This window comes from Loxodonta africana, chromosome 3 (assembly GCF_030014295.1).
Source record: "Loxodonta africana isolate mLoxAfr1 chromosome 3, mLoxAfr1.hap2, whole genome shotgun sequence".
Taxonomy (NCBI): domain Eukaryota; kingdom Metazoa; phylum Chordata; class Mammalia; order Proboscidea; family Elephantidae; genus Loxodonta; species Loxodonta africana.
Window position 1 is genome coordinate 141,539,624 of NC_087344.1, and position 13,904 is coordinate 141,553,527.

The 13,904-nt window shown below is 38.4% G+C and overlaps 1 protein-coding gene across 8 annotated transcripts in view; it reads left to right on the plus strand.

Annotated features, from left to right (window-relative positions):
- Window positions 1-13,904, plus strand: part of LOC111752889 (UDP-N-acetylglucosamine transferase subunit ALG14 homolog) — a 363,040-nt gene that overhangs the window by 209,447 nt on the left and 139,689 nt on the right. The window lies entirely within an intron of this gene.

Consider the following 13,904-nt stretch of genomic DNA (forward strand, 5'->3'; position numbering starts at 1 on the left):
TCCATTTCATATCTGTTGTTATGAGGAATATGTAGAATCAACTTTTGGGTGTTGAATCCGGATATTGAATTAGATGTCACGCAGCCAGCATAAAATACGGCTTGTTGACTAAGGGGATAACAAATATTAGTTCAAAACTTTGATATTCTAAATGCACTTATTTAGGGAGCAGCTATCCCAGTGAAAGGTAATGTCAATGAAAGTAAAAATGAGGTTTTAAACATAAGAACTATAAAAACTAAAACTGCTATACGTAGATCCAATAAAATTACAGTTTTATATTCTTCTTTTGATGAAGAGTTTAAAATGTTTTCAGAACTACAGAAATATCAAAACTCAAAAATATTTATTCTAAGTTTTACTTCTTTCTGAAGGAATGAATTTCCAAAATAGTTTTATAATATAAACGGCTTCCTTTTTAAAAGCCATTATTTTTGCAAAAGAGCAAGAACGAGATAAATCACTTGCTTTCCTACCCCCCTCCAACCAACCAACATATATTTAAGTGCCTAGGATGTGGAAGGCACTAAATTTAGTAATAAATTATTGATGTAATATTAGTAGCTTAAATAACAAATGACTGTATTTCACCTTACTTTAATTCTTTCAAAAAGGAGTGTATCTGTGTAACCCAATCAATCACACTTTATCATTTAGTTAGACTGAGATTTCGGTTCTTTTCTTTAAATGTTCTGAGCTCTATCTGCATTGGAAAATCAAATAAAAAGTCTTGATTATATTCAGGCAGCTTCCCTTCTTCATCATAACATGATCATGAAAGTGAGTTCAACATTCTCCTTCCAACTGAGAAACTGAATGGATTAGATCTTTGGGTTTGGGTTCAATTAACTTCAAGTATTCACCACAGTTGAATAAATTCTTTTTTTTTCTTATGTAAGAATGATTATTAAAGTCAAGTTCTTGAGAAAAATAAATAAAGGCAATAATAGCTAAATATATGATTCTGTATTTGGATTGTAAGAACCAAAGCAAAAGCAAATACATACACACACAAAACAAAGTAAAACAGAGTCACTAGGCATTTACTTCACATAAGACAACGATATTGATAATCAGAACGCTTGTGATTAAATTAGCTTAAATTTTTTTTTCTGTGCTCTAGGAAAGATAGACATTCACAGCATTAAAAATGCTGATTAAGCAAATGTGGGTGTAAACTGAGTAAAATATATATTCTGATAGTTTTGTACGTTTGGTCTTGTCAAGAAGAGGCCTATCTTAGGAGCATGAGAAATCCTTATTTCATAAGATGTTGGGTTCTGAAATTGCGAGATTCTGTAAATAGAAGTGCAGGCAATTCTCATTATTCACAGCAGTTATATTCTGTGAAGTCACTGCAAACAGTGAATTAGCGAATACTGAATCACTGCTCCTAGAGGAATACAGGGTTAGTTAGTGTCCTGCAAGCCTCTGGTCTCAACTTACCATACCAGTACGTAACCTTGCTTCATGTGTGCCTCTGCTTAAAGACACTTTAATATATACTGTTGATTCATTACCGTATAACTCAGAGCCAGCAGCACTGTAGCTCATGCCAGAACCAGGCTTATCTAACACATTTATTTTCTCCTTAAGGCAAATCACAGCCTTCCCGGGTTTAGAAACACTGGACAGCATTTCAGCTTAGGGGCCATTTTAAACAGCAAAATCACCAAGAAAAACACTCAAAAATGCAAAAAACATGGCAAAACACTGTGAAAAAGAACACTTATTTACTGTATGAGAGCTGAAACAAGAACGCAGACACCTCAGCTGGGGATATGCATGTTAGGCAATTCAATTTTTTGCCACTCTGCGCACGTCTGTGAATAACTATGAAAACATGGCAATTATTGATTTTGGAGTTAAAAAAAAATCACTTTCTGTGGAGTCAATTCCACCTGATGACAACCAACCCTAGATGTGTCTGTGCTCCACAGGGTTTTCAATGGATGATTTTTTGAAGCAGACAGCCAGGACTTTCTTCTGAGGTACCTCTGGGTGGACCTGAACTGCCAACCTTTCATTCAGCAGCCAAGTGCATTAACTGCACTACACAGAGACTCTGATTTGGGGATTACAAATACATTTTTGCAAGTAGGTGAAATGATGAATACTGAATCTGTGAAAAATGAGGCTTGACTGCAATATATTTTTCATAGAAAAAGTGCAAGGGAGGTAGATAGGGACAGCAGTGTTAAAGCTTTTTCTTTACGATTCCTCTCATTGGCCTAAATAGTGATATATCCACATGCATTTTGAAAAGTTATTCACCTTTTAAGGAGATTTATAGGTCTGTCTTAGGCCTTAGTACAAAATTAAAAAGGCAATAACTTGACAAAATGCTAAAAACAGAAATAAGAAAGTGACATCTGAAAAAAAAAAACTTAAAATGCAGGAAGTGTTTTCCATGAATAAGCAAAGTAAAAATTCCCAAAAGGAGTAAAGAACATCCTCATTAATAGATGATTGCATATCTGAAGTGAAACACACCACTCCTAATAAAAGTAGACGATAAAAGTGGAAACACCATATTGATGAGAAGTCAGTTGAGAGGTTTGTCATAATTTACTAACAGTGAAGTATTAAAGCTTGAAATCTGTTTAAATGTCTTAGAACAGATTAAATCCTATCCTTTTAATATTATCTATCTCACAGGTATTCCAGTAGGTATACTTGGATGGGACAGAAGGGGATAAAGTAACAAGAAGGAATTGTACATAACCTGAAGCTTCTCTAACGGCTACTCATGCCTCTAGAAACATGCCCCACACGTGCGTGCTAGCTGTTATGGGTGTGGGATGAAGAAGATTGGGAGTCATTGGTTTACAGGACCAGAAAATACAGAATCAAGGCTAACCAGCTTCCATCGAGTCAGTTCTGACTCACGGCTACCCCGTGTGTGTCAGCGTAGAACTGGGCTCCATACACGTTTTCAGTGGCTGACTTTTTGGAAGTAGATCACTAGCACTTTCTTCTGAGGTACCTCTGGTAGAGCTGAACCTCCAACCCTAAAGTTGGCAATTGAGTATGTTACTGTTTCACCAGGCACGGACTCCAGAACCAAGTCTATTCAATAGTTCTACCACCCCAGTGTGACTCACAGCAGTTTTGAACTAAGACGGTGGGGAGCAGGGGATAAGGATATAATATACCAATGTCTTCAATTATTGAGCTAAGATTTAAATATAGGAAATTATTAAAAAGTATAAACAATGTATATCAAATAATGGATCAGTAGTGCTATAGTAATTTAGGAAATGGAAAGGTCACTGTGTTAATTTCTATTAATCTTTTTTTTCTGATTATACGTGTTTTTCAAAAGTTGAGATTGTAGAGATAATTTAATAATTATAAAGTTCTCTATACCCGATCCTCCAGAGTTAACTACTGATAATACTTGATATATATTCTTATACTTTTTATAAATAGTGAATACATTTTCCTATATATTTATGCCTTTTTGTATTACATAGGAGCCTTTTTTTGGGAGACCTGGGTGGGTTGGGTGGCACACATTCTTCTCCAAAGTACATAGAATGTTCTGCAAAATAGGCCACATCTTAGGCCACAGAGCAACCCTCAACAAAATCCAAAACACTGACATAATACAAATTATCTTCTCTGACTACAATACCATAAAAGTAGAAATTAACAACAGGAAGAGGAAGGAAAAAAAATCAATTACATGGAAACTGAATAACACCCTGCCTTAAAATCACGGGCTAATAGAAGAAATCAAAGATGGAATAAAAAAATTCCTAGAATCAAACGAGAATGAAAACACATCATACCAAAACCTTTTTTTGAACACCAAAGGCAGTGCCAGGAGGTCAATTTATAGCAATAGATGCACACATCAAAAAAGAAGTAAGGGACAAAATCAAAACATTAGCTACAGAACTTGAACAAATAGAAAGAGAACAGCATAAGAACCCCACAGCCACCAGGAAAAAGGAAATAATAAAGACCAGAGCAGAAATAAATGAAATAGAGAATAGAAAACAAAAGAAAGAATTAACAAAACTAGAAGTTGGTTCTTTGAAAGGACTGACAAAATTGACAAAACACTGGCCAAACTGACAAAAGAAAAACAGGAGAGGATGCAGATAACCCAAATAAATCAAATAAGAGACATTACAACCGACTCAACTGAAATAAAAAGGATCATAACAGAGAAAAACTATGCTCCAACAAATTTGAAACCCTAGAGGAAACGGACAAATTTCTACAGACACACTACCTACCCACACTAACACAAAATGACATTGAAAGTCTGAACAGACTGCTGAGAGAAAAGATTGGAAAATTAAAAAAAAAAAAAACAACTTCCAAGAAAAAAAGCCTTGGTTCAGATGGCTTCACATACAAAAGGAAGCCAGACTTCCAAATTCATTCTACGAAGCCAGAATAACCCTGATACCAAAACCAGGTAAAGACACCAAAAAAATAAATAAATAAAATCAAGACCAATATCTCTCATGAATATAGATACAAAAATCCTCAAAAAAATTCTAGCCAATAGAATTTAGCATCATATCAAAAAAATAATACACCATGACCAAGTAGAATTCATACCAGATATGTAAGGATGGTTCAACATTAGAAAATCAATCAGTGTAATCCAGCACATAAATAAAGGGAAAGAATAACATGATCATCTTAATCTATGCAGACAAGGCATTCAACAAAGTCCAACACCCATTCCTGATAAAAACTCTCAATAAAATAGGTAATGAAGGGAAATTTCTCAACATAGTAAAGAGCATCTATGCAAAACCAAAGCTCAACATCATTTTTTTTTAAGTTTTTAAATTATACTTTACATGAAGGCTTACAGAACACACTAGCTTCTCATTAAACAGTTAGTACACATTGTTTTATGATGTTGGTTAACAACCCCGTGATATGACAACACTCTCCCTTCTTCACCTTGGGTTCCTTATTACCAGCTTTCCTGTCCCCCTCTTGCCTTCTAGTCATTGGCCCTCTACTAGTGTGCCCCTTTAGTATCATTTTGCTTTATGGACCTGTCTAATCTTTGGCTGAAGAGGGAACCTTGGGAGTGACTTCATTACTGAGCTGAAAGGGTAACCGGGAGCCATACTCTCAGGGTTTTTCCAGTCTCTGCCCAGCCAGTAAATCCGGTCTTTTTTCGTGAGTTATAATTCTGTTCTACATTTTTCTCCAGCTCTGTCTAGGACCCTCTATTGTGATCCCTTTCAGAGCAGTCAGTGTGGTAGCAAGGTACCATCTAGTTGTACTGGACTCAGTCTGGTGGAGGCCATTTTAGTTGTGGACCATTAGTCCTTTGGACTGACCTTTCCCTTTTATCTTTAGTTTTCTTCATTCTCCCTTGCTCCTGAGGGGTAAGACCAATGGAGTACCTTAGATGGCTGCTCACAGGGTTTCAAGACCCCAGGTGCTACTCATCAAAGTAGAATGTAGAACATTTTCATTATAAACTATGTTATCCCAATTAAGCTAGATGTTCCCCAAGACCATGATACCCACAGCCCTTCAACCAGCAATTTCGTCCCTAACAGAGTTTGGATGTGTCTATGGAGCCGCCATGACCTTGGCATGTACAGGTTGTGCTGGCTTCCCCAGAATTGTGTACTGTCTTACCCTTCACCAAAGTGACCACTTATCTATTGTTTATTTAGTGTTTTTCCATCCCTGTCACTCCTCTCTCATGCAACCATCAAAGACTGTTTCTTTTTGTGTATAAACCTTTTCATGAATTTTTATACTAGTGGCTTCATACCATATTTGTCCTTTTGTGATTGATTTATTTCATTCAACATGATGCCCTTCAGTTTCATCCATGTTGTGGGATGGTTTGCAGATTCATCATTGTTCTTTATCGTTGCATAGTACTCCACTGTGTGTATGTACCATAGTTTATTCATTCATCCGTTGATGGGCATCTACGTTGTTTCCATCTTTTTACTATTATAAACAATGTTGCAGTGAACATGGGTGTGCATGTGTCTTTATGTGAGGACTCATTTCTCTACAATATATTTCTAGGAGACGAACACATCTTTTACCACTTGAAAATATTCTACAAAACATATTTCAGACAAGAAACTGAGAGAATTTGCTAAAAGCACAACTACACTAAATAAAACTTTAAGGTATTTTTTGGGCAGAGGGAAAATTATCCCAGATAAGGGATCAGAAATGCAGGAAGGAATAATGGGCAAGGAAAGGGGTAAATATTTGGGTATATCTAAATGAGAAATGATCATGTAAAATAAGAACAATGTTGTCTTGTAGAAATATAGTATTTATATTCTCTCTCCTAACAAGAGAGAAAATATAAATATTCAATACCAAGAGCATGTAAGTGGGGATGGAGTGTATTAAGTTAAAAAATTCTAAGGTCTTGGCATCATTGAAAGGAGCATAAATGAACATGAAACTCTGATATTCGATTTTGGCAGGCCACAAAAATATGTTGTAATTTCTATAATAATTACTAAAATACATGTGGAAACATCATTCTTAATTGAGAGAGGCTGAAAACATTCCCCTTGAGAACAGGAAAATATAAGGATACCCTTTAGCACCACTCCTATTTAACATTGTGTTGGAAGTTCTAGCTAGAGCAATAAGGCAAGAAACAGAAATAAAGGGCATCCCAACAGGTAATGAAGAAGTTAAATTGTCGCTATGTGCGGATGATATGATACTATACATAGAAAACCAAAAGACTCCATGAGAAAACTACTGGAACTAATAGAAAGGTTCAGCAGAGTAGCAGGATACAAGATAAACACGGAAAACTCAGTTGGATTGCAATACACCAATAAAGAAAACAATGAAAAGGAAATCAGTTAAACAGTACCATTTATAATAGCCCGTAACTGTGGGGAACATGGTCTCAGAGAACATCTAGCTCAATTGGCAATAACAGAGTTTTTTAAAGAATATGTTCTACATTCTACTTTTGTGGGTAGTGTCTGAGGTCTTAAAGGCCTGTGAGTGGCCATCTAAAGTACTCCAGTGGTCTCACCCCTTCAGGAGCAAGCAGTAATGAAGAAAACTAAAGACACAAGGGAAAGATTAGTCCAGAGGACTAACGGACCACATCTACCATGGCCTCCACCAGGCTGAATCCAGTACAACTAGATGGTGCCTGGCTACCACCATTGCCTGCTCTGACAGGGATCACAATAGAGGGTCCCGGGCAGAGCTGGAGAAAAACATAGAACAAAATTCTAACTCCGACCAGACTTGCTAGCCTGACAGAGACTGGAGAAACCCTGAGGGTATGGTCCCCAGACACCCTTTCAGCTCAGTAATGAGGCCACTCCTGAGGTTCTCCCTTCAGCCAAATATTGAACAGGCCCATGGAACAAAACATGATTAAAGGAACACACCAGCCCTGGAGCAGGGACTACAAGGTAGGAGGGAACAGGAAGCTGGTAGTAGGGAATCCAGGGTTGAGAAGGGAGAGTGTTGACATTTTGTGGGGTTGTTAACCAATGTCATACAACAATGAGTATACTAACCGTTTGATGAGAAGCTCATTTGTTCTGTAAACCTTCATTTAAAGTTCAAATTATATATATATATATTTAAAACAGCCCCCCCAAAAAATAAAATACTAGGGAATAAATGTAACCAGGGATGTAAAAGGCCTATACAAAGGAAACAACAAAACACTACTGCAAGAAACCGAAAGAGATCTAAATGGAAAAACACACCATGCTCACTGATGGGTAGACTCAACATTGTGAAAATTCTACCCAAAGCAATTTACAAATACAATGTAATACAGATCCAAATACCAACAACATTCTTTAAAGGGATGGAAAAAGTTATAATTAACTTTGTATAGATAGGAAAAAGTAGCCACGGATAAGTAAAGCACTATTGAAGAAGATGAATAAAGTAGGAGGACTCACACTACCTGATCTCAGAAGCTACTATACACCTACGGTAGTCAAAACAGCCTGGTACTGGTACAACGACAGATACATTGACCAATGGAACAGACATGAGGACCCAGATGTAAATCCATCCACCTACAGTCACCTGATCTTCAAGAAGGGCCCGAAGTCCATCAAATGGGGAAAAGACAGTCTTTTTAACAAATGATGCTGGAAGAACTGAGTATTTATCTGCAAAAAAAAAAAAATGAAACAGGACCCATAACTCACACCATATACAAAAACTAACAGAAAACTGAGTCAAGACCTAAATACAAAGCCAAAAACTATAAAGTTCGTAGAAGGAAAAAAAAATAGGATCAACACTAGAGGCCCTAATACACGGCATTAACGGTATACAAACCACAACCAACAACACAGAATCTCCAGAGGATAAGCTAGATAACTGGGATCTTCTAAAAATTAAATACTTAAGCTCATCAAAAGACTTCACCACAGAGTAAGAAGAGAACCTACAGACTGGGAAAAAAAATTTGGCTATTACAAATCGGACAGATCTCATCTCTAAAATCTACAAGAAAATCCAACACATCTAAAACAAAAAGACTAATAATCTAATTATAAGATGGGCAAAGGAAATGAACAGACGCTTCACCAAAGAAGACATTCAAGCGGACAAGAGACACATGAGGAAATGTTCACGACCTCTAGCCATCAGACAAATGAAAATCGAAACCATGATGAGATACCATCTCACCCCCGCATTACTGGCAAGAATCAATACAACAGAAAATAGCAAATATTGGAGAGGCTACGGGGATATTGGAACTCTTATGCACTGCTAGTGGGAATACAAAATGATACAACCACTTTGGAAAACGATATGGGGCTTCCTTAGAAAGCTAGAAACAGAAATACTATATGATCTAGCAATCCCACTCCTAGGAATATATCCTAGAGAAATAAGAGTCATCACACGAATAGATAGGTATACACCCATGCTCATTGCAGCATTGTTGACAATACAAAAAGATGGAAACACCTTAGATGCCCATCAACAGATAAATGGATAAACAAACTGTGGTACATATACACAATGGAGTATTACAAAAAGATAAAGAAGAATGACAAATTTGTGAAGCATCTCATAACATGGATGAATCTGGAGGGCATTATGCTGAGTGAAATAAGTCAATCACAAAAGGTCAAATATTATACCAGACCACTACTGTAAAAAGTCATGAAAAGGTTTACACACAAAAAAGAAACAATCTTTGATGGTTATGAGGGAGGGGAGGGATGTGATGGAAAAGCACTTAATAGACAAAAGATAAATGGTAGCTTTGGTGAAGGGTAAGAGAGTACACAATACTGGGGGAGCCAGCACAACCTGTACAAGGCAAGGTCACGGTATCCCCATAGATACATCCAAACTCCCTTAGGGACCAAATAGCTGGGCTGAGAGCTGTGGGGACCATGGTCTCGGGAAACATCTAGCTCAACTGGCATAACATAGTTGATAAGCAAAATGTTCTACATTCTACTTTGCTGAGTAGCGTCTGGGGTCTTAAAAGCAAGTAAGCAGCCACCTTGGATACTCCACTGGTCTCACCCCTCCTGGAGCAAGGAAGGACGAAGAAAACTAAAGATATAAGGAACAGATTAGTCCAAAGGACTAATGGACCACATCTACCATGGCCTCCACTGGACTGAGTCCAGTTCAACTAAATGGTGCCCAGCTAGCACCACTGACTGCTCTGACAGGGATCACAATACATGGTCCTGGACAGAGCTGGAGGAAAATGTAGAACAAAGGTCTAACTCAAAAAGACCAGACTTTCTAGCCTAATAGAGACTGAAGAAACTCTGAAAGTATGGCCTCCAGATATCTCTTCAGCTCAGTAATGATTTCACTCCTGAGGTTCACCCTCCAGCCAAAGATTGAACAGGCACATGGAACAAAAGAAGACTAAAGGGGCACGCCAGCCCTAGGGCAGGGAATGGAAGGCAGGAGGGAATAGGAAAGCTAATAATAGGGAACCCAGGGTTGAAGGAGAGTGTTGACATATTGTGGGGTTGTTAACTAATGTCATACAACAATGTGTGTACTAACTAATGAGAAACTAGTTTGTTCTGTAAACCTTTACCTAAAGTTCAATAAAAAACAAAAGGCAGGGGCGCCAAGATGGCTGACTAGGTAGACGCTACCTTGGATCCCTCTTGCAACAAAGACTTGGAAAAACAAGTGAATCGATCACATACATGACAATCTATGAACCCTGACCAACAAACACAGATTTAAAGAGTTGACCTGAGTGACAGAGACTGAGAACGAACAACCACGGGGAAGCAGCGACTGTTTTCGGAGCCTGGAGCCAGCATTCCAGTCAGGAAACCTTGGCGCCAGGCTTTGGACTAGGCTCAGGGGAGCTAAGCATGGCATCCTGAGAAGGCGCAAACACGGGGTGCAGCCCTAACCCCCTGAACTGACCTCGGGGGAAGCCCAGCCAGTGCACGCTGGCAGCTCAGCCACGCGGCTGACAGGAGGAGAAGTCACCGGGAGGCAGCGACTGGTTTTGGAGCCCAGAGTGCAGCGTCCCAGCCGGGGAACCTTGGCGCTGGGCTTTGGACTGGGAGCAGAGGAACTAACCGCGGCTTCTGAGACAGCGCAAGCACAGGACGCGGGCCTGACCCTTGGGGGCAATCTGTACCCAGCCAGCGCACACAGGCGAGGACGCGCCTAACGCGCCCTTGGGGAATCTCAGATAAAACAGTCATCCCAAGCAAGATAAGTAACTTTGTCTATATTCCGGGGTGCTACTCTCTCCTATTTATCTGAACCCTCCCCTCCCCTTCCCAGGCGGCTTCATTAACATTGGAATCTCCTGAGCCAGAGAGTAAACTGCTCTGTGGTTTTTCTTTCTTTCTTTTTTTTTTTTTTTGTCTTTTCCTAACCCATTCTCCTGGCCTGAGAGAAGCAGCTACAAAAAACCCAGGGACCAAAAATCCTTCCCTAACTTGACTAAAAACACAGAACCAGGTCCAGCCAAGCATATGTGATCCACAGTCTTAGGCTTTCATCCCTGCAGGGAACAAGGTGGCTATTATAATGCAAAGGCATTTCTGATAGGGATCTGACTGCATTTGTTTTAGCGGATTTACTGGAAAGACAAGTTTCCCAGGTCTGATATCTCTGCATATTCAACAGAGCCCTCACTGACCCACAACAGGGAACTGAGGGCTGAAGCTCCCCCCAGACCACCTAGCCTCCTGCCTTAGGGGTCTAAGGAGGGTGACACCTACCAATCTGTAGAGGTACTTGCATTGAGGGCCTAAGGTACACCTGCAGAGCCCACCCACCAAGGTGCTTTAGGAATAGAGATACACCTACCTTACTGAAACTTGGGGGAAGCCTGTCAGCATCCTGCCCCACCCCTGGAGTGTGAACCCCAGCTGCTACTAGAATCTGATGCACACAACTATCACCACTACTTCTCTAGGTGGATAGGGACAGTCTGCATCACACACTTGATGACCCAAAATCAGATTCTACTCAAGAACAGTGAATGGACTCAGGCTTATATATCTGGTAACAGCCCAAACCAGCTGGTAATAGGACATAAGTGATTCAAGGGCTACAACAATCAAGACAGTGCAATCTAGTAGCCCATCTATGTATACTGAAAGAAAACAAAACAAGATAAGACTCAGTGAGCAAATATAGAATAAATCACTACAATATCTTAGTGATGGCTTGGAGACAGCAGTCGCTATCAAACCACATAAAGAAGCAGACCATGACTGCTGCTTCTACAACTCCCCAAACTAAACAATCAAAATCTTTCCCAAATGAAGATACAATCCTGGAATTGCCAGATACAGAATATAAAAAACTAATTTACAGAATGCTTCAAGACATCAGGGATGACCTCAGAAATGAAATAAGGCAATCCACAGAAAAAGCCAAGGAACACACAGATAAAGCAGGGGAAGAACTCAAAAAGATTATTCAAGAACATAGGGGAAAAATTAATAAGTTGCAAGAATCCACAGAGAGACAGCATTCAGAAATCCAAATGATTAACAATAAAATTTACAGAATTAGACAACGCAATAGGAAGTCAGAGGAGCAGACTCGAGCAATTAGAATGCAGAGTGGGAAATCTGGAGGACCAGGGAATTAACACCAACATAGCTGAAAAAAAATCAGATAAAAGAATTAAAAAAAATGAAGAAACCCTAAGAATCATGTGGGACTCTATCAAGAAGAATAACTTGTGTGTGATTGGAGTTCCAGAACAGGGAGGGATAACAAAAAATACAGAGAGAATAGCTGAAGATCTGTTGGCAGAAAACTTCCCTGACATCATGAAAGACGAAAGGATATCTATCCAAGATGCTCATCGAACCCCATTTAAGATTGATCCAAAAAGAAAATCACCAAGACATAATATCATCACACTTGCCCAAACCAAAGATAAAGAGAAAATTTTAAAAGCAGCCAGGGATAAAAGAAAGGTCTCCTACAATGGAGAATCAATAAGAACAAGTTCAGACTACTCAGCAGAAACAATGCAGGCAAGAAGGTAATGGGATGACATATACAGAGCACTGAAGGAGAAAAACTGCCAGCCAAGGATCATATATCCAGCAAAACTCTCTCTCAAATATGAAGGCGAAATTAAAACATTTACAGATAAACACAAGCTTAGAGAATTTGCAAAAACCAAACCAAAGCTACAAGAAATACTAAAGGAAATTGTTTGGTCAGAAAACCAATACTATCAGATACCAGCACAATACAAGGTCACAGAACAGAGCATCCTGATATCAACTCAAATAGGGAAATTACAAAAACAAATTAAGATTAATTAATTAAAAAAAAAAAAAAACGCTCAAAACAGGGAATCATTGAAGTCAATATGTAAAAGATCACAATAATCAAAAAGAGGGACTAAATACAGGTGGCATAGAACTGCCATATGGAGACGGATACAAGGCGATATAGGACAATACAAGTTAGGTTTTTACTTAGAAAAATAGGGGTAAATATTAAGGTAACCACAAAGAGGTATAACAACTCCATAACTCAAAATAAAAACCAAGAAAAACGTGACGACTCAGCAAACATAAAGTCAAATACTATGAAAATGAGGAACACACAATTTACAAAGAAAAATGTCTCAGCACAAAAAAGTAAGTGGAAAAATGAAATTGTCAACAACACACATAAAAAGGTATCAAAATGACAGCACTAAACACATTCTTATCTATAACTATGCTGAATGTAAATGGACTAAATGCACCAATAAAGAGACAGAGAGTCTCAGACTGGATAAAGAAAGACGATCCGTCTATATGCTGCCTACAAGAGACACAACTTAGACTTAGAGACACAAAGAAACTAAAACTCAAAGGATGGAAAAAAATATATCAAGCAAACAATAAGCAAAAAAGAGCAGGAGTAGCAATATTAATTTCTGACAAAATAGACTTTAAAGTTAAATCCATCACAAAGGATAAAGAAGGACACTACATAATGATAAAAGGGACAATTGACCAGGAAGATATAAGAGAAAAAAAAAAAAATAACCATATTAAATATTTATGCACCCAATGACAGGGCTGCAAGATACATGAAACAAAGTTTAACAGAACTGAAAAGTGAGATAGACACCTCCACATATATAGTAGGAGACTTCAACACACCACTTTCGGAGAAGGACAGGACATCCAGTAAGAAGCTCAACAGAGACACGGAAGACCTAATTACTACAATCAACCAACTTGACCTCATTGACTTATACAGAACTCTCCACCCAACTGCTGCAAAGTATACTTTTTTTTCTAGCGCACATGGAATATTCTCTAGAAAAGACCACATATTAGGTCATAAAACAAACCTTTGCAGAATCGAAAACATCGAAATATTACAAAGCATCTTCTCAGACCACAAGGCAATAAAACTAGAAATCAATAACAGAAAAATTAGGGAAAAGAAAT